The sequence below is a fragment of the Strix uralensis genome, chromosome 4, assembly GCF_047716275.1.
Source record: "Strix uralensis isolate ZFMK-TIS-50842 chromosome 4, bStrUra1, whole genome shotgun sequence".
NCBI classification, from domain to species: Eukaryota; Metazoa; Chordata; class Aves; order Strigiformes; family Strigidae; genus Strix; species Strix uralensis.
In genome coordinates, this window is record NC_133975.1 from 87,925,862 (window position 1) to 87,943,280 (window position 17,419).

Consider the following 17,419-nt stretch of genomic DNA (forward strand, 5'->3'; position numbering starts at 1 on the left):
CTCTGCAAGCTCTCCAGGACAACAGCAAATCTGGGGCTCTGTGCTTTCTTTCATTCTGAACAAGTGTTACTGTTTTCTGCACAAAAGCGATTCTGCGAAGCAATGTGAACACTTCTGCTTCCCAGGCACAGAGAAGGTGCTAGCAGGGAATTCTCTGCCTGCCTTTCCCCAGTGCTCTGCAAGCTCTCCAGGACAACAGCAAATCTGGGGCTCTGTGCTTTCTTTCGTTCTGAACAAGTGTTACTGTTTTCTGCACAAAAGCGATTCTGCGAAGCAATGGGAAGACTTCTGCTTCCCAGGCACAGAGAAGGTGCTAGCAGGGAATTCTCTGCCTGCCTTTCCCCAGGGCTCTGCAAGCTCTCCAGGACAACAGCAAATCTGGGGCTCTGTGCTTTCTTTCGTTCTGAACAAGTGTTACTGTTTTCTGCACAAAAGCGATTCTGCGAAGCAATGTGAACACTTCTGCTTCCCAGGCACAGAGAAGGTGCTAGCAGGGAATTCTCTGCCTGCCTTTCCCCAGGGCTATGCAAGCTCTCCAGGACAACAGCAGATCTGGGGCTCTGTGCTTTCTTTCGTTCTGAACAAGTGTTACTGTTTTCTGCACAAAAGCGATTCTGCGAAGCAATGTGAACAGGCACAGAGAAGGTGCTAGCAGGGAATTCTCTGCCTGCCTTTCCCCAGTGCTCTGCAAGCTCTCCAGGACAACAGCAAATCTGGGGCTCTGTGCTTTCTTTCGTTCTGAACAAGTGTTACTGTTCTCTGCACAAAAGCGATTCTGCGAAGCAATTTGAATATGCACAGAGAAGGTGCTAGCAGGGAATTCTCTGCCTGCCTTTCCCCAGTGCTCTGCAAGCTCTCCAGGACAACATAAAATCTGGGGCTCTGTGCTTTCTTTCGTTCTGAACAAGTGTTACTGTTTTCTGCACAAAAGCGATTCTGCGAAGCAATGTGAACACTTCTGCTTCCCAGGCACAGAGAAGGTGCTAGCAGGGAATTCTCTGCCTGCCTTTCCCCAGGGCTCTGCAAGCTCTCCAGGACAACATAAAATCTGGGGCTCTGTGCTTTCTTTCGTTCTGAACAAGTGTTAGTGTTTTCTGCACAAAAGCGATTCTGCGAAGCAATGGGAAGACTTCTGCTTCCCAGGCACAGAGAAGGTGCTAGCAGGGAATTCTCTGCCTGCCTTTCCCCAGGGCTCTGCAAGCTCTCCAGGACAACATAAAATCTGGGGCTCTGTGATTTCTTTCGTTCTGAACAAGTGTTACTGTTTTCTGCACAAAAGCGATTCTGCGAAGCAATGTGAACACTTCTGCTTCCCAGGCACAGAGAAGGTGCTAGCAGGGAATTCTCTGCCTGCCTTTCCCCAGGGCTATGCAAGCTCTCCAGGACTACAGCAGATCTGGGGCTCTGTGCTTTCTTTCGTTCTGAACAAGTGTTACTGTTTTCTGCACAAAAGCGATTCTGTGAAGCAATGTGAACAGGCACAGAGAAGGTGCTAGCAGGGAATTCTCTGCCTGCCTTTCCCCAGTGCTCTGCAAGCTCTCCAGGACAACAGCAAATCTGGGGCTCTGTGCTTTCTTTCGTTCTGAACAAGTGTTACTGTTCTCTGCACAAAAGTGATTCTGCGAAGCAATGTGAACAGGCACAGAGAAGGTGCTAGCAGGGAATTCTCTGCCTGCCTTTCCCCAGTGCTCTGCAAGCTCTCCAGGACAACAGCAAATCTGGGGCTCTGTGCTTTCTTTCGTTCTGAACAAGTGTTACTGTTTTCTGCACAAAAGCGATTCTGCGAAGCAATGTGAACAGGCACAGAGAAGGTGCTAGCAGGGAATTCTCTGCCTGCCTTTCCCCAGTGCTCTGCAAGCTCTCCAGGACAACAGCAAATCTGGGGCTCTGTGCTTTCTTTCGTTCTGAACAAGTGTTACTGTTCTCTGCACAAAAGCGATTCTGCGAAGCAATTTGAATATGCACAGAGAAGGTGCTAGCAGGGAATTCTCTGCCTGCCTTTCCCCAGTGCTCTGCAAGCTCTCCAGGACAACAGCAAATCTGGGGCTCTGTGCTTTCTTTCATTCTGAACAAGTGTTAGTGTTTTCTGCACAAAAGCGATTCTGCGAAGCAATGTGAACACTTCTGCTTCCCAGGCACAGAGAAGGTGCTAGCAGGGAATTCTCTGCCTGCCTTTCCCCAGTGCTCTGCAAGCTCTCCAGGACAACATAAAATCTGGGGCTCTGTGCTTTCTTTCGTTCTGAACAAGTGTTACGGTTTTCTGCACGAAAGCGTTTCTGCGAAGCAATGTGAACACTTCTGCTTCCCAGGCACAGAGAAGGTGCTAGCAGGGAATTCTCTGCCTGCCTTTCCCCAGTGCTCTGCAAGCTCTCCAGGACAACAGCAAATCTGGGGCTCTGTGCTTTCTTTCGTTCTGAACAAGTGTTACTGTTCTCTGCACAAAAGCGATTCTGCGAAGCAATTTGAATATGCACAGAGAAGGTGCTAGCAGGGAATTCTCTGCCTGCCTTTCCCCAGTGCTCTGCAAGCTCTCCAGGACAACAGCAGATCTGGGGCTCTGTGCTTTCTTTCGTTCTGAACACGTGTTACTGTTTTCTGCACAAAATCGATTCTGCGAAGCAATTTGAACACTTCTGCTTCCCAGGCACAGAGAAGGTGCTAGCAGGGAATTCTCTGCCTGCCTTTCCCCAGTGCTCTGCAAGCTCTCCAGGACAACATAAAATCTGGGGCTCTGTGCTTTCTTTCGTTCTGAACAAGTGTTACGGTTTTCTGCACGAAAGCGTTTCTGCGAAGCAATGTGAACACTTCTGCTTCCCAGGCACAGAGAAGGTGCTAGCAGGGAATTCTCTGCCTGCCTTTCCCCAGTGCTCTGCAAGCTCTCCAGGACAACAGCAAATCTGGGGCTCTGTGCTTTCTTTCGTTCTGAACAAGTGTTACTGTTCTCTGCACAAAAGCGATTCTGCGAAGCAATTTGAATATGCACAGAGAAGGTGCTAGCAGGGAATTCTCTGCCTGCCTTTCCCCAGTGCTCTGCAAGCTCTCCAGGACAACAGCAGATCTGGGGCTCTGTGCTTTCTTTCGTTCTGAACACGTGTTACTGTTTTCTGCACAAAATCAATTCTGCGAAGCAATGTGAACACTTCTGCTTCCCAGGCACAGAGAAGGTGCTAGCAGGGAATTCTCTGCCTGCCTTTCCCCAGTGCTCTGCAAGCTCTCCAGGACAACAGCAAATCTGGGGCTCTGTGCTTTCTTTCGTTCTGAACAAGTGTTACTGTTCTCTGCACAAAAGCGATTCTGCGAAGCAATGTGAACAGGCACAGAGAAGGTGCTAGCAGGGAATTCTCTGCCTGCCTTTCCCCAGTGCTCTGCAAGCTCTCCAGGACAACAGCAAATCTGGGGCTCTGTGCTTTCTTTCGTTCTGAACAAGTGTTACTGTTTTCTGCACAAAAGCGATTCTGCGAAGCAATGTGAACAGGCACAGAGAAGGTGCTAGCAGGGAATTCTCTGCCTGCCTTTCCCCAGTGCTCTGCAAGCTCTCCAGGACAACAGCAAATCTGGGGCTCTGTGCTTTCTTTCGTTCTGAACAAGTGTTACTGTTCTCTGCACAAAAGCGATTCTGCGAAGCAATTTGAATATGCACAGAGAAGGTGCTAGCAGGGAATTCTCTGCCTGCCTTTCCCCAGTGCTCTGCAAGCTCTCCAGGACAACAGCAAATCTGGGGCTCTGTGCTTTCTTTCGTTCTGAACAAGTGTTACTGTTCTCTGCACAAAAGCGATTCTGCGAAGCAATTTGAATATGCACAGAGAAGGTGCTAGCAGGGAATTCTCTGCCTGCCTTTCCCCAGTGCTCTGCAAGCTCTCCAGGACAACAGCAAATCTGGGGCTCTGTGCTTTCTTTCGTTCTGAACACGTGTTACTGTTTTCTGCACAAAATCAATTCTGCGAAGCAATGTGAACACTTCTGCTTCCCAGGCACAGAGAAGGTGCTAGCAGGGAATTCTCTGCCTGCCTTTCCCCAGTGCTCTGCAAGCTCTCCAGGACAACAGCAAATCTGGGGCTCTGTGCTTTCTTTCGTTCTGAACAAGTGTTACTGTTCTCTGCACAAAAGCGATTCTGCGAAGCAATGTGAACAGGCACAGAGAAGGTGCTAGCAGGGAATTCTCTGCCTGCCTTTCCCCAGTGCTCTGCAAGCTCTCCAGGACAACAGCAAATCTGGGGCTCTGTGCTTTCTTTCGTTCTGAACAAGTGTTACTGTTTTCTGCACAAAAGCGATTCTGCGAAGCAATGTGAACAGGCACAGAGAAGGTGCTAGCAGGGAATTCTCTGCCTGCCTTTCCCCAGTGCTCTGCAAGCTCTCCAGGACAACAGCAAATCTGGGGCTCTGTGCTTTCTTTCGTTCTGAACAAGTGTTACTGTTCTCTGCACAAAAGCGATTCTGCGAAGCAATTTGAATATGCACAGAGAAGGTGCTAGCAGGGAATTCTCTGCCTGCCTTTCCCCAGTGCTCTGCAAGCTCTCCAGGACAACAGCAAATCTGGGGCTCTGTGCTTTCTTTCATTCTGAACAAGTGTTAGTGTTTTCTGCACAAAAGCGATTCTGCGAAGCAATGTGAACACTTCTGCTTCCCAGGCACAGAGAAGGTGCTAGCAGGGAATTCTCTGCCTGCCTTTCCCCAGTGCTCTGCAAGCTCTCCAGGACAACAGCAAATCTGGGGCTCTGTGCTTTCTTTCGTTCTGAACAAGTGTTACTGTTCTCTGCACAAAAGCGATTCTGCGAAGCAATGTGAACAGGCACAGAGAAGGTGCTAGCAGGGAATTCTCTGCCTGCCTTTCCCCAGTGCTCTGCAAGCTCTCCAGGACAACAGCAAATCTGGGGCTCTGTGCTTTCTTTCGTTCTGAACAAGTGTTACTGTTCTCTGCACAAAAGCGATTCTGCGAAGCAATGTGAACAGGCACAGAGAAGGTGCTAGCAGGGAATTCTCTGCCTGCCTTTCCCCAGTGCTCTGCAAGCTCTCCAGGACAACAGCAAATCTGGGGCTCTGTGCTTTCTTTCGTTCTGAACAAGTGTTACTGTTCTCTGCACAAAAGCGATTCTGCGAAGCAATTTGAATATGCACAGAGAAGGTGCTAGCAGGGAATTCTCTGCCTGCCTTTCCCCAGTGCTCTGCAAGCTCTCCAGGACAACAGCAGATCTGGGGCTCTGTGCTTTCTTTCGTTCTGAACACGTGTTACTGTTTTCTGCACAAAATCAATTCTGCGAAGCAATGTGAACACTTCTGCTTCCCAGGCACAGAGAAGGTGCTAGCAGGGAATTCTCTGCCTGCCTTTCCCCAGTGCTCTGCAAGCTCTCCAGGACAACAGCAAATCTGGGGCTCTGTGCTTTCTTTCGTTCTGAACAAGTGTTACTGTTCTCTGCACAAAAGCGATTCTGCGAAGCAATGTGAACAGGCACAGAGAAGGTGCTAGCAGGGAATTCTCTGCCTGCCTTTCCCCAGTGCTCTGCAAGCTCTCCAGGACAACAGCAAATCTGGGGCTCTGTGCTTTCTTTCGTTCTGAACAAGTGTTACTGTTTTCTGCACAAAAGCGATTCTGCGAAGCAATGTGAACAGGCACAGAGAAGGTGCTAGCAGGGAATTCTCTGCCTGCCTTTCCCCAGTGCTCTGCAAGCTCTCCAGGACAACAGCAAATCTGGGGCTCTGTGCTTTCTTTCGTTCTGAACAAGTGTTACTGTTCTCTGCACAAAAGCGATTCTGCGAAGCAATTTGAATATGCACAGAGAAGGTGCTAGCAGGGAATTCTCTGCCTGCCTTTCCCCAGGGCTCTGCAAGCTCTCCAGGACAACAGCAAATCTGGGGCTCTGTGCTTTCTTTCATTCTGAACAAGTGTTACTGTTTTCTGCACAAAAGCGATTCTGCGAAGCAATGTGAACACTTCTGCTTCCCAGGCACAGAGAAGGTGCTAGCAGGGAATTCTCTGCCTGCCTTTCCCCAGTGCTCTGCAAGCTCTCCAGGACAACAGCAAATCTGGGGCTCTGTGCTTTCTTTCGTTCTGAACAAGTGTTACTGTTTTCTGCACAAAAGCGATTCTGCGAAGCAATGGGAAGACTTCTGCTTCCCAGGCACAGAGAAGGTGCTAGCAGGGAATTCTCTGCCTGCCTTTCCCCAGGGCTCTGCAAGCTCTCCAAGACAACAGCAAATCTGGGGCTCTGTGCTTTCTTTCGTTCTGAACAAGTGTTACTGTTTTCTGCACAAAAGCGATTCTGCGAAGCAATGTGAACACTTCTGCTTCCCAGGCACAGAGAAGGTGCTAGCAGGGAATTCTCTGCCTGCCTTTCCCCAGGGCTATGCAAGCTCTCCAGGACTACAGCAGATCTGGGGCTCTGTGCTTTCTTTCGTTCTGAACAAGTGTTACTGTTTTCTGCACAAAAGCGATTCTGCGAAGCAATGTGAACAGGCACAGAGAAGGTGCTAGCAGGGAATTCTCTGCCTGCCTTTCCCCAGTGCTCTGCAAGCTCTCCAGGACAACAGCAAATCTGGGGCTCTGTGCTTTCTTTCGTTCTGAACAAGTGTTACTGTTCTCTGCACAAAAGCGATTCTGCGAAGCAATGTGAACAGGCACAGAGAAGGTGCTAGCAGGGAATTCTCTGCCTGCCTTTCCCCAGTGCTCTGCAAGCTCTCCAGGCCAACAGCAAATCTGGGGCTCTGTGCTTTCTTTCGTTCTGAACAAGTGTTACTGTTTTCTGCACAAAAGCGATTCTGCGAAGCAATGTGAACAGGCACAGAGAAGGTGCTAGCAGGGAATTCTCTGCCTGCCTTTCCCCAGTGCTCTGCAAGCTCTCCAGGACAACAGCAAATCTGGGGCTCTGTGCTTTCTTTCGTTCTGAACAAGTGTTACTGTTCTCTGCACAAAAGCGATTCTGCGAAGCAATTTGAATATGCACAGAGAAGGTGCTAGCAGGGAATTCTCTGCCTGCCTTTCCCCAGTGCTCTGCAAGCTCTCCAGGACAACATAAAATCTGGGGCTCTGTGCTTTCTTTCGTTCTGAACAAGTGTTACGGTTTTCTGCACGAAAGCGTTTCTGCGAAGCAATGTGAACACTTCTGCTTCCCAGGCACAGAGAAGGTGCTAGCAGGGAATTCTCTGCCTGCCTTTCCCCAGTGCTCTGCAAGCTCTCCAGAACAACAGCAAATCTGGGGCTCTGTGCTTTCTTTCGTTCTGAACAAGTGTTACTGTTCTCTGCACAAAAGCGATTCTGCGAAGCAATTTGAATATGCACAGAGAAGGTGCTAGCAGGGAATTCTCTGCCTGCCTTTCCCCAGTGCTCTGCAAGCTCTCCAGGACAACAGCAGATCTGGGGCTCTGTGCTTTCTTTCGTTCTGAACACGTGTTACTGTTTTCTGCACAAAATCGATTCTGCGAAGCAATGTGAACACTTCTGCTTCCCAGGCACAGAGAAGGTGCTAGCAGGGAATTCTCTGCCTGCCTTTCCCCAGGGCTCTGCAAGCTCTCCAGGACAACAGCAAATCTGGGGCTCTGTGCTTTCTTTCGTTCTGAACAAGTGTTAGTGTTTTCTGCACAAAAGCGATTCTGCGAAGCAATGTGAACACTTCTGCTTCCCAGGCACAGAGAAGGTGCTAGCAGGGAATTCTCTGCCTGCCTTTCCCCAGTGCTCTGCAAGCTCTCCAGGACAACAGCAAATCTGGGGCTCTGTGCTTTCTTTCGTTCTGAACAAGTGTTACTGTTCTCTGCACAAAAGCGATTCTGCGAAGCAATGTGAACAGGCACAGAGAAGGTGCTAGCAGGGAATTCTCTGCCTGCCTTTCCCCAGTGCTCTGCAAGCTCTCCAGGACAACAGCAAATCTGGGGCTCTGTGCTTTCTTTCGTTCTGAACAAGTGTTACTGTTTTCTGCACAAAAGCGATTCTGCGAAGCAATGGGAACAGGCACAGAGAAGGTGCTAGCAGGGAATTCTCTGCCTGCCTTTCCCCAGTGCTCTGCAAGCTCTCCAGGACAACATAAAATCTGGGGCTCTGTGCTTTCTTTCGTTCTGAACAAGTGTTACTGTTTTCTGCACAAAAGCGATTCTGCGAAGCAATGTGAACACTTCTGCTTCCCAGGCACAGAGAAGGTGCTAGCAGGGAATTCTCTGCCTGCCTTTCCCCAGTGCTCTGCAAGCTCTCCAGGACAACATAAAATCTGGGGCTCTGTGCTTTCTTTCGTTCTGAACAAGTGTTAGTGTTTTCTGCACAAAAGCGATTCTGCGAAGCAATGGGAAGACTTCTGCTTCCCAGGCACAGAGAAGGTGCTAGCAGGGAATTCTCTGCCTGCCTTTCCCCAGGGCTCTGCAAGCTCTCCAGGACAACAGCAAATCTGGGGCTCTGTGCTTTCTTTCGTTCTGAACAAGTGTTACTGTTTTCTGCACAAAAGCGATTCTGCGAAGCAATGTGAACAGGCACAGAGAAGGTGCTAGCAGGGAATTCTCTGCCTGCCTTTCCCCAGTGCTCTGCAAGCTCTCCAGGACAACAGCAAATCTGGGGCTCTGTGCTTTCTTTCGTTCTGAACAAGTGTTACTGTTCTCTGCACAAAAGCGATTCTGCGAAGCAATTTGAATATGCACAGAGAAGGTGCTAGCAGGGAATTCTCTGCCTGCCTTTCCCCAGGGCTCTGCAAGCTCTCCAGGACAACAGCAAATCTGGGGCTCTGTGCTTTCTTTCATTCTGAACAAGTGTTACTGTTTTCTGCACAAAAGCGATTCTGCGAAGCAATGTGAACACTTCTGCTTCCCAGGCACAGAGAAGGTGCTAGCAGGGAATTCTCTGCCTGCCTTTCCCCAGTGCTCTGCAAGCTCTCCAGGACAACAGCAAATCTGGGGCTCTGTGCTTTCTTTCGTTCTGAACAAGTGTTACTGTTTTCTGCACAAAAGCGATTCTGCGAAGCAATGGGAAGACTTCTGCTTCCCAGGCACAGAGAAGGTGCTAGCAGGGAATTCTCTGCCTGCCTTTCCCCAGGGCTCTGCAAGCTCTCCAAGACAACAGCAAATCTGGGGCTCTGTGCTTTCTTTCGTTCTGAACAAGTGTTACTGTTTTCTGCACAAAAGCGATTCTGCGAAGCAATGTGAACACTTCTGCTTCCCAGGCACAGAGAAGGTGCTAGCAGGGAATTCTCTGCCTGCCTTTCCCCAGGGCTATGCAAGCTCTCCAGGACTACAGCAGATCTGGGGCTCTGTGCTTTCTTTCGTTCTGAACAAGTGTTACTGTTTTCTGCACAAAAGCGATTCTGCGAAGCAATGTGAACAGGCACAGAGAAGGTGCTAGCAGGGAATTCTCTGCCTGCCTTTCCCCAGTGCTCTGCAAGCTCTCCAGGACAACAGCAAATCTGGGGCTCTGTGCTTTCTTTCGTTCTGAACAAGTGTTACTGTTCTCTGCACAAAAGCGATTCTGCGAAGCAATGTGAACAGGCACAGAGAAGGTGCTAGCAGGGAATTCTCTGCCTGCCTTTCCCCAGTGCTCTGCAAGCTCTCCAGGCCAACAGCAAATCTGGGGCTCTGTGCTTTCTTTCGTTCTGAACAAGTGTTACTGTTTTCTGCACAAAAGCGATTCTGCGAAGCAATGTGAACAGGCACAGAGAAGGTGCTAGCAGGGAATTCTCTGCCTGCCTTTCCCCAGTGCTCTGCAAGCTCTCCAGGACAACAGCAAATCTGGGGCTCTGTGCTTTCTTTCGTTCTGAACAAGTGTTACTGTTCTCTGCACAAAAGCGATTCTGCGAAGCAATTTGAATATGCACAGAGAAGGTGCTAGCAGGGAATTCTCTGCCTGCCTTTCCCCAGTGCTCTGCAAGCTCTCCAGGACAACATAAAATCTGGGGCTCTGTGCTTTCTTTCGTTCTGAACAAGTGTTACGGTTTTCTGCACGAAAGCGTTTCTGCGAAGCAATGTGAACACTTCTGCTTCCCAGGCACAGAGAAGGTGCTAGCAGGGAATTCTCTGCCTGCCTTTCCCCAGTGCTCTGCAAGCTCTCCAGAACAACAGCAAATCTGGGGCTCTGTGCTTTCTTTCGTTCTGAACAAGTGTTACTGTTCTCTGCACAAAAGCGATTCTGCGAAGCAATTTGAATATGCACAGAGAAGGTGCTAGCAGGGAATTCTCTGCCTGCCTTTCCCCAGTGCTCTGCAAGCTCTCCAGGACAACAGCAGATCTGGGGCTCTGTGCTTTCTTTCGTTCTGAACACGTGTTACTGTTTTCTGCACAAAATCGATTCTGCGAAGCAATGTGAACACTTCTGCTTCCCAGGCACAGAGAAGGTGCTAGCAGGGAATTCTCTGCCTGCCTTTCCCCAGGGCTCTGCAAGCTCTCCAGGACAACAGCAAATCTGGGGCTCTGTGCTTTCTTTCGTTCTGAACAAGTGTTAGTGTTTTCTGCACAAAAGCGATTCTGCGAAGCAATGTGAACACTTCTGCTTCCCAGGCACAGAGAAGGTGCTAGCAGGGAATTCTCTGCCTGCCTTTCCCCAGTGCTCTGCAAGCTCTCCAGGACAACAGCAAATCTGGGGCTCTGTGCTTTCTTTCGTTCTGAACAAGTGTTACTGTTCTCTGCACAAAAGCGATTCTGCGAAGCAATGTGAACAGGCACAGAGAAGGTGCTAGCAGGGAATTCTCTGCCTGCCTTTCCCCAGTGCTCTGCAAGCTCTCCAGGACAACAGCAAATCTGGGGCTCTGTGCTTTCTTTCGTTCTGAACAAGTGTTACTGTTTTCTGCACAAAAGCGATTCTGCGAAGCAATGGGAACAGGCACAGAGAAGGTGCTAGCAGGGAATTCTCTGCCTGCCTTTCCCCAGTGCTCTGCAAGCTCTCCAGGACAACATAAAATCTGGGGCTCTGTGCTTTCTTTCGTTCTGAACAAGTGTTACTGTTTTCTGCACAAAAGCGATTCTGCGAAGCAATGTGAACACTTCTGCTTCCCAGGCACAGAGAAGGTGCTAGCAGGGAATTCTCTGCCTGCCTTTCCCCAGTGCTCTGCAAGCTCTCCAGGACAACATAAAATCTGGGGCTCTGTGCTTTCTTTCGTTCTGAACAAGTGTTAGTGTTTTCTGCACAAAAGCGATTCTGCGAAGCAATGGGAAGACTTCTGCTTCCCAGGCACAGAGAAGGTGCTAGCAGGGAATTCTCTGCCTGCCTTTCCCCAGGGCTCTGCAAGCTCTCCAGGACAACATAAAATCTGGGGCTCTGTGCTTTCTTTCGTTCTGAACAAGTGTTACTGTTTTCTGCACAAAAGCGATTCTGCGAAGCAATGTGAACACTTCTGCTTCCCAGGCACAGAGAAGGTGCTAGCAGGGAATTCTCTGCCTGCCTTTCCCCAGGGCTATGCAAGCTCTCCAGGACTACAGCAGATCTGGGGCTCTGTGCTTTCTTTCGTTCTGAACAAGTGTTACTGTTTTCTGCACAAAAGCGATTCTGCGAAGCAATGTGAACAGGCACAGAGAAGGTGCTAGCAGGGAATTCTCTGCCTGCCTTTCCCCAGTGCTCTGCAAGCTCTCCAGGACAACAGCAAATCTGGGGCTCTGTGCTTTCTTTCGTTCTGAACAAGTGTTACTGTTCTCTGCACAAAAGCGATTCTGCGAAGCAATTTGAATATGCACAGAGAAGGTGCTAGCAGGGAATTCTCTGCCTGCCTTTCCCCAGTGCTCTGCAAGCTCTCCAGGACAACAGCAAATCTGGGGCTCTGTGCTTTCTTTCATTCTGAACAAGTGTTAGTGTTTTCTGCACAAAAGCGATTCTGCGAAGCAATGTGAACACTTCTGCTTCCCAGGCACAGAGAAGGTGCTAGCAGGGAATTCTCTGCCTGCCTTTCCCCAGTGCTCTGCAAGCTCTCCAGGACAACATAAAATCTGGGGCTCTGTGCTTTCTTTCGTTCTGAACAAGTGTTACGGTTTTCTGCACGAAAGCGTTTCTGCGAAGCAATGTGAACACTTCTGCTTCCCAGGCACAGAGAAGGTGCTAGCAGGGAATTCTCTGCCTGCCTTTCCCCAGTGCTCTGCAAGCTCTCCAGGACAACAGCAAATCTGGGGCTCTGTGCTTTCTTTCGTTCTGAACAAGTGTTACTGTTCTCTGCACAAAAGCGATTCTGCGAAGCAATGTGAATATGCACAGAGAAGGTGCTAGCAGGGAATTCTCTGCCTGCCTTTCCCCAGTGCTCTGCAAGCTCTCCAGGACAACATAAAATCTGGGGCTCTGTGCTTTCTTTCGTTCTGAACAAGTGTTAGTGTTTTCTGCACAAAAGCGATTCTGCGAAGCAATGGGAAGACTTCTGCTTCCCAGGCACAGAGAAGGTGCTAGCAGGGAATTCTCTGCCTGCCTTTCCCCAGGGCTCTGCAAGCTCTCCAGGACAACATAAAATCTGGGGCTCTGTGCTTTCTTTCGTTCTGAACAAGTGTTACTGTTTTCTGCACAAAAGCGATTCTGCGAAGCAATGTGAACACTTCTGCTTCCCAGGCACAGAGAAGGTGCTAGCAGGGAATTCTCTGCCTGCCTTTCCCCAGGGCTATGCAAGCTCTCCAGGACTACAGCAGATCTGGGGCTCTGTGCTTTCTTTCGTTCTGAACAAGTGTTACTGTTTTCTGCACAAAAGCGATTCTGCGAAGCAATGTGAACAGGCACAGAGAAGGTGCTAGCAGGGAATTCTCTGCCTGCCTTTCCCCAGTGCTCTGCAAGCTCTCCAGGACAACAGCAAATCTGGGGCTCTGTGCTTTCTTTCGTTCTGAACAAGTGTTACTGTTCTCTGCACAAAAGCGATTCTGCGAAGCAATTTGAATATGCACAGAGAAGGTGCTAGCAGGGAATTCTCTGCCTGCCTTTCCCCAGTGCTCTGCAAGCTCTCCAGGACAACAGCAAATCTGGGGCTCTGTGCTTTCTTTCATTCTGAACAAGTGTTAGTGTTTTCTGCACAAAAGCGATTCTGCGAAGCAATGTGAACACTTCTGCTTCCCAGGCACAGAGAAGGTGCTAGCAGGGAATTCTCTGCCTGCCTTTCCCCAGGGCTCTGCAAGCTCTCCAGGACAACATAAAATCTGGGGCTCTGTGCTTTCTTTCGTTCTGAACAAGTGTTACGGTTTTCTGCACGAAAGCGTTTCTGCGAAGCAATGTGAACACTTCTGCTTCCCAGGCACAGAGAAGGTGCTAGCAGGGAATTCTCTGCCTGCCTTTCCCCAGTGCTCTGCAAGCTCTCCAGGACAACAGCAAATCTGGGGCTCTGTGCTTTCTTTCGTTCTGAACAAGTGTTACTGTTCTCTGCACAAAAGCGATTCTGCGAAGCAATGTATGCACAGAGAAGGTGCTAGCAGGGAATTCTCTGCCTGCCTTTCCCCAGTGCTCTGCAAGCTCTCCAGGACAACAGCAGATCTGGGGCTCTGTGCTTTCTTTCGTTCTGAACACGTGTTACTGTTTTCTGCACAAAAGCGATTCTGCGAAGCAATGTGAACACTTCTGCTTCCCAGGCACAGAGAAGGTGCTAGCAGGGAATTCTCTGCCTGCCTTTCCCCAGGGCTCTGCAAGCTCTCCAGGACAACAGCAAATCTGGGGCTCTGTGCTTTCTTTCGTTCTGAACAAGTGTTAGTGTTTTCTGCACAAAAGCGATTCTGCGAAGCAATGTGAACACTTCTGCTTCCCAGGCACAGAGAAGGTGCTAGCAGGGAATTCTCTGCCTGCCTTTCCCCAGTGCTCTGCAAGCTCTCCAGGACAACAGCAAATCTGGGGCTCTGTGCTTTCTTTCGTTCTGAACAAGTGTTACTGTTCTCTGCACAAAAGCGATTCTGCGAAGCAATGTGAACAGGCACAGAGAAGGTGCTAGCAGGGAATTCTCTGCCTGCCTTTCCCCAGTGCTCTGCAAGCTCTCCAGGACAACAGCAAATCTGGGGCTCTGTGCTTTCTTTCGTTCTGAACAAGTGTTACTGTTTTCTGCACAAAAGCGATTCTGCGAAGCAATGTGAACAGGCACAGAGAAGGTGCTAGCAGGGAATTCTCTGCCTGCCTTTCCCCAGGGCTCTGCAAGCTCTCCAGGACAACAGCAAATCTGGGGCTCTGTGCTTTCTTTCGTTCTGAACAAGTGTTACTGTTCTCTGCACAAAAGCGATTCTGCGAAGCAATTTGAATATGCACAGAGAAGGTGCTAGCAGGGAATTCTCTGCCTGCCTTTCCCCAGGGCTCTGCAAGCTCTCCAGGACAACAGCAAATCTGGGGCTCTGTGCTTTCTTTCGTTCTGAACAAGTGTTACTGTTTTCTGCACAAAAGCGATTCTGCGAAGCAATGTGAACACTTCTGTTTCCCAGGCACAGAGAAGGTGCTAGCAGGGAATTCTCTGCCTGCCTTTCCCCAGTGCTCTGCAAGCTCTCCAGGACAACATAAAATCTGGGGCTCTGTGCTTTCTTTCGTTCTGAACAAGTGTTACTGTTTTCTGCACAAAAGCGATTCTGCGAAGCAATGTGAACACTTCTGCTTCCCAGGCACAGAGAAGGTGCTAGCAGGGAATTCTCTGCCTGCCTTTCCCCAGTGCTCTGCAAGCTCTCCAGGACAACAGCAAATCTGGGGCTCTGTGCTTTCTTTCGTTCTGAACAAGTGTTACTGTTTTCTGCACAAAAGCGATTCTGCGAAGCAATGGGAAGAATTCTGCTTCCCAGGCACAGAGAAGGTGCTAGCAGGGAATTCTCTGCCTGCCTTTCCCCAGGGCTCTGCAAGCTCTCCAAGACAACAGCAAATCTGGGGCTCTGTGCTTTCTTTCGTTCTGAACAAGTGTTAGTGTTTTCTGCACAAAAGCGATTCTGCGAAGCAATGTGAACACTTCTGCTTCCCAGGCACAGAGAAGGTGCTAGCAGGGAATTCTCTGCCTGCCTTTCCCCAGGGCTATGCAAGCTCTCCAGGACTACAGCAGATCTGGGGCTCTGTGCTTTCTTTCATTCTGAACAAGTGTTACTGTTCTCTGCACAAAAGCGATTCTGCGAAGCAATGTGAACAGGCACAGAGAAGGTGCTAGCAGGGAATTCTCTGCCTGCCTTTCCCCAGGGCTCTGCAAGCTCTCCAGGACAACAGCAAATCTGGGGCTCTGTGCTTTCTTTCGTTCTGAACAAGTGTTACTGTTTTCTGCACAAAAGCGATTCTGCGAAGCAATGTGAACAGGCACAGAGAAGGTGCTAGCAGGGAATTCTCTGCCTGCCTTTCCCCAGTGCTCTGCAAGCTCTCCAGGACAACAGCAAATCTGGGGCTCTGTGCTTTCTTTCGTTCTGAACAAGTGTTACTGTTCTCTGCACAAAAGCGATTCTGCGAAGCAATTTGAATATGCACAGAGAAGGTGCTAGCAGGGAATTCTCTGCCTGCCTTTCCCCAGTGCTCTGCAAGCTCTCCAGGACAACATAAAATCTGGGGCTCTGTGCTTTCTTTCGTTCTGAACAAGTGTTAGTGTTTTCTGCACAAAAGCGATTCTGCGAAGCAATGGGAAGACTTCTGCTTCCCAGGCACAGAGAAGGTGCTAGCAGGGAATTCTCTGCCTGCCTTTCCCCAGTGCTCTGCAAGCTCTCCAGGACAACAGCAAATCTGGGGCTCTGTGCTTTCTTTCGTTCTGAACAAGTGTTACTGTTTTCTGCACAAAAGCGATTCTGCGAAGCAATGTGAACACTTCTGCTTCCCAGGCACAGAGAAGGTGCTAGCAGGGAATTCTCTGCCTGCCTTTCCCCAGGGCTATGCAAGCTCTCCAGGACTACAGCAGATCTGGGGCTCTGTGCTTTCTTTCGTTCTGAACAAGTGTTACTGTTTTCTGCACAAAAGCGATTCTGCGAAGCAATGTGAACAGGCACAGAGAAGGTGCTAGCAGGGAATTCTCTGCCTGCCTTTCCCCAGTGCTCTGCAAGCTCTCCAGGACAACAGCAAATCTGGGGCTCTGTGCTTTCTTTCGTTCTGAACAAGTGTTACTGTTCTCTGCACAAAAGCGATTCTGCGAAGCAATGTGAACAGGCACAGAGAAGGTGCTAGCAGGGAATTCTCTGCCTGCCTTTCCCCAGTGCTCTGCAAGCTCTCCAGGACAACAGCAAATCTGGGGCTCTGTGCTTTCTTTCGTTCTGAACAAGTGTTACTGTTTTCTGCACAAAAGCGATTCTGCGAAGCAATGTGAACAGGCACAGAGAAGGTGCTAGCAGGGAATTCTCTGCCTGCCTTTCCCCAGTGCTCTGCAAGCTCTCCAGGACAACAGCAAATCTGGGGCTCTGTGCTTTCTTTCGTTCTGAACAAGTGTTACTGTTCTCTGCACAAAAGCGATTCTGCGAAGCAATTTGAATATGGACAGAGAAGGTGCTAGCAGGGAATTCTCTGCCTGCCTTTCCCCAGTGCTCTGCAAGCTCTCCAGGACAACATAAAATCTGGGGCTCTGTGCTTTCTTTCGTTCTGAACAAGTGTTACTGTTTTCTGCACAAAAGCGATTCTGCGAAGCAATGTGAACACTTCTGCTTCCCAGGCACAGAGAAGGTGCTAGCAGGGAATTCTCTGCCTGCCTTTCCCCAGGGCTCTGCAAGCTCTCCAGGACAACATAAAATCTGGGGCTCTGTGCTTTCTTTCGTTCTGAACAAGTGTTACTGTTTTCTGCACAAAAGCGATTCTGCGAAGCAATGTGAACACTTCTGCTTCCCAGGCACAGAGAAGGTGCTAGCAGGGAATTCTCTGCCTGCCTTTCCCCAGGGCTATGCAAGCTCTCCAGGACTACAGCAGATCTGGGGCTCTGTGCTTTCTTTCGTTCTGAACAAGTGTTACTGTTTTCTGCACAAAAGCGATTCTGCGAAGCAATGTGAACAGGCACAGAGAAGGTGCTAGCAGGGAATTCTCTGCCTGCCTTTCCCCAGTGCTCTGCAAGCTCTCCAGGACAACAGCAAATCTGGGGCTCTGTGCTTTCTTTCGTTCTGAACAAGTGTTACTGTTCTCTGCACAAAAGCGATTCTGCGAAGCAATGTGAACAGGCACAGAGAAGGTGCTAGCAGGGAATTCTCTGCCTGCCTTTCCCCAGTGCTCTGCAAGCTCTCCAGGACAACAGCAAATCTGGGGCTCTGTGCTTTCTTTCGTTCTGAACAAGTGTTACTGTTTTCTGCACAAAAGCGATTCTGCGAAGCAATGTGAACAGGCACAGAGAAGGTGCTAGCAGGGAATTCTCTGCCTGCCTTTCCCCAGTGCTCTGCAAGCTCTCCAGGACAACAGCAAATCTGGGGCTCTGTGCTTTCTTTCGTTCTGAACAAGTGTTACTGTTCTCTGCACAAAAGCGATTCTGCGAAGCAATTTGAATATGCACAGAGAAGGTGCTAGCAGGGAATTCTCTGCCTGCCTTTCCCCAGGGCTCTGCAAGCTCTCCAGGACAACAGCAAATCTGGGGCTCTGTGCTTTCTTTCATTCTGAACAAGTGTT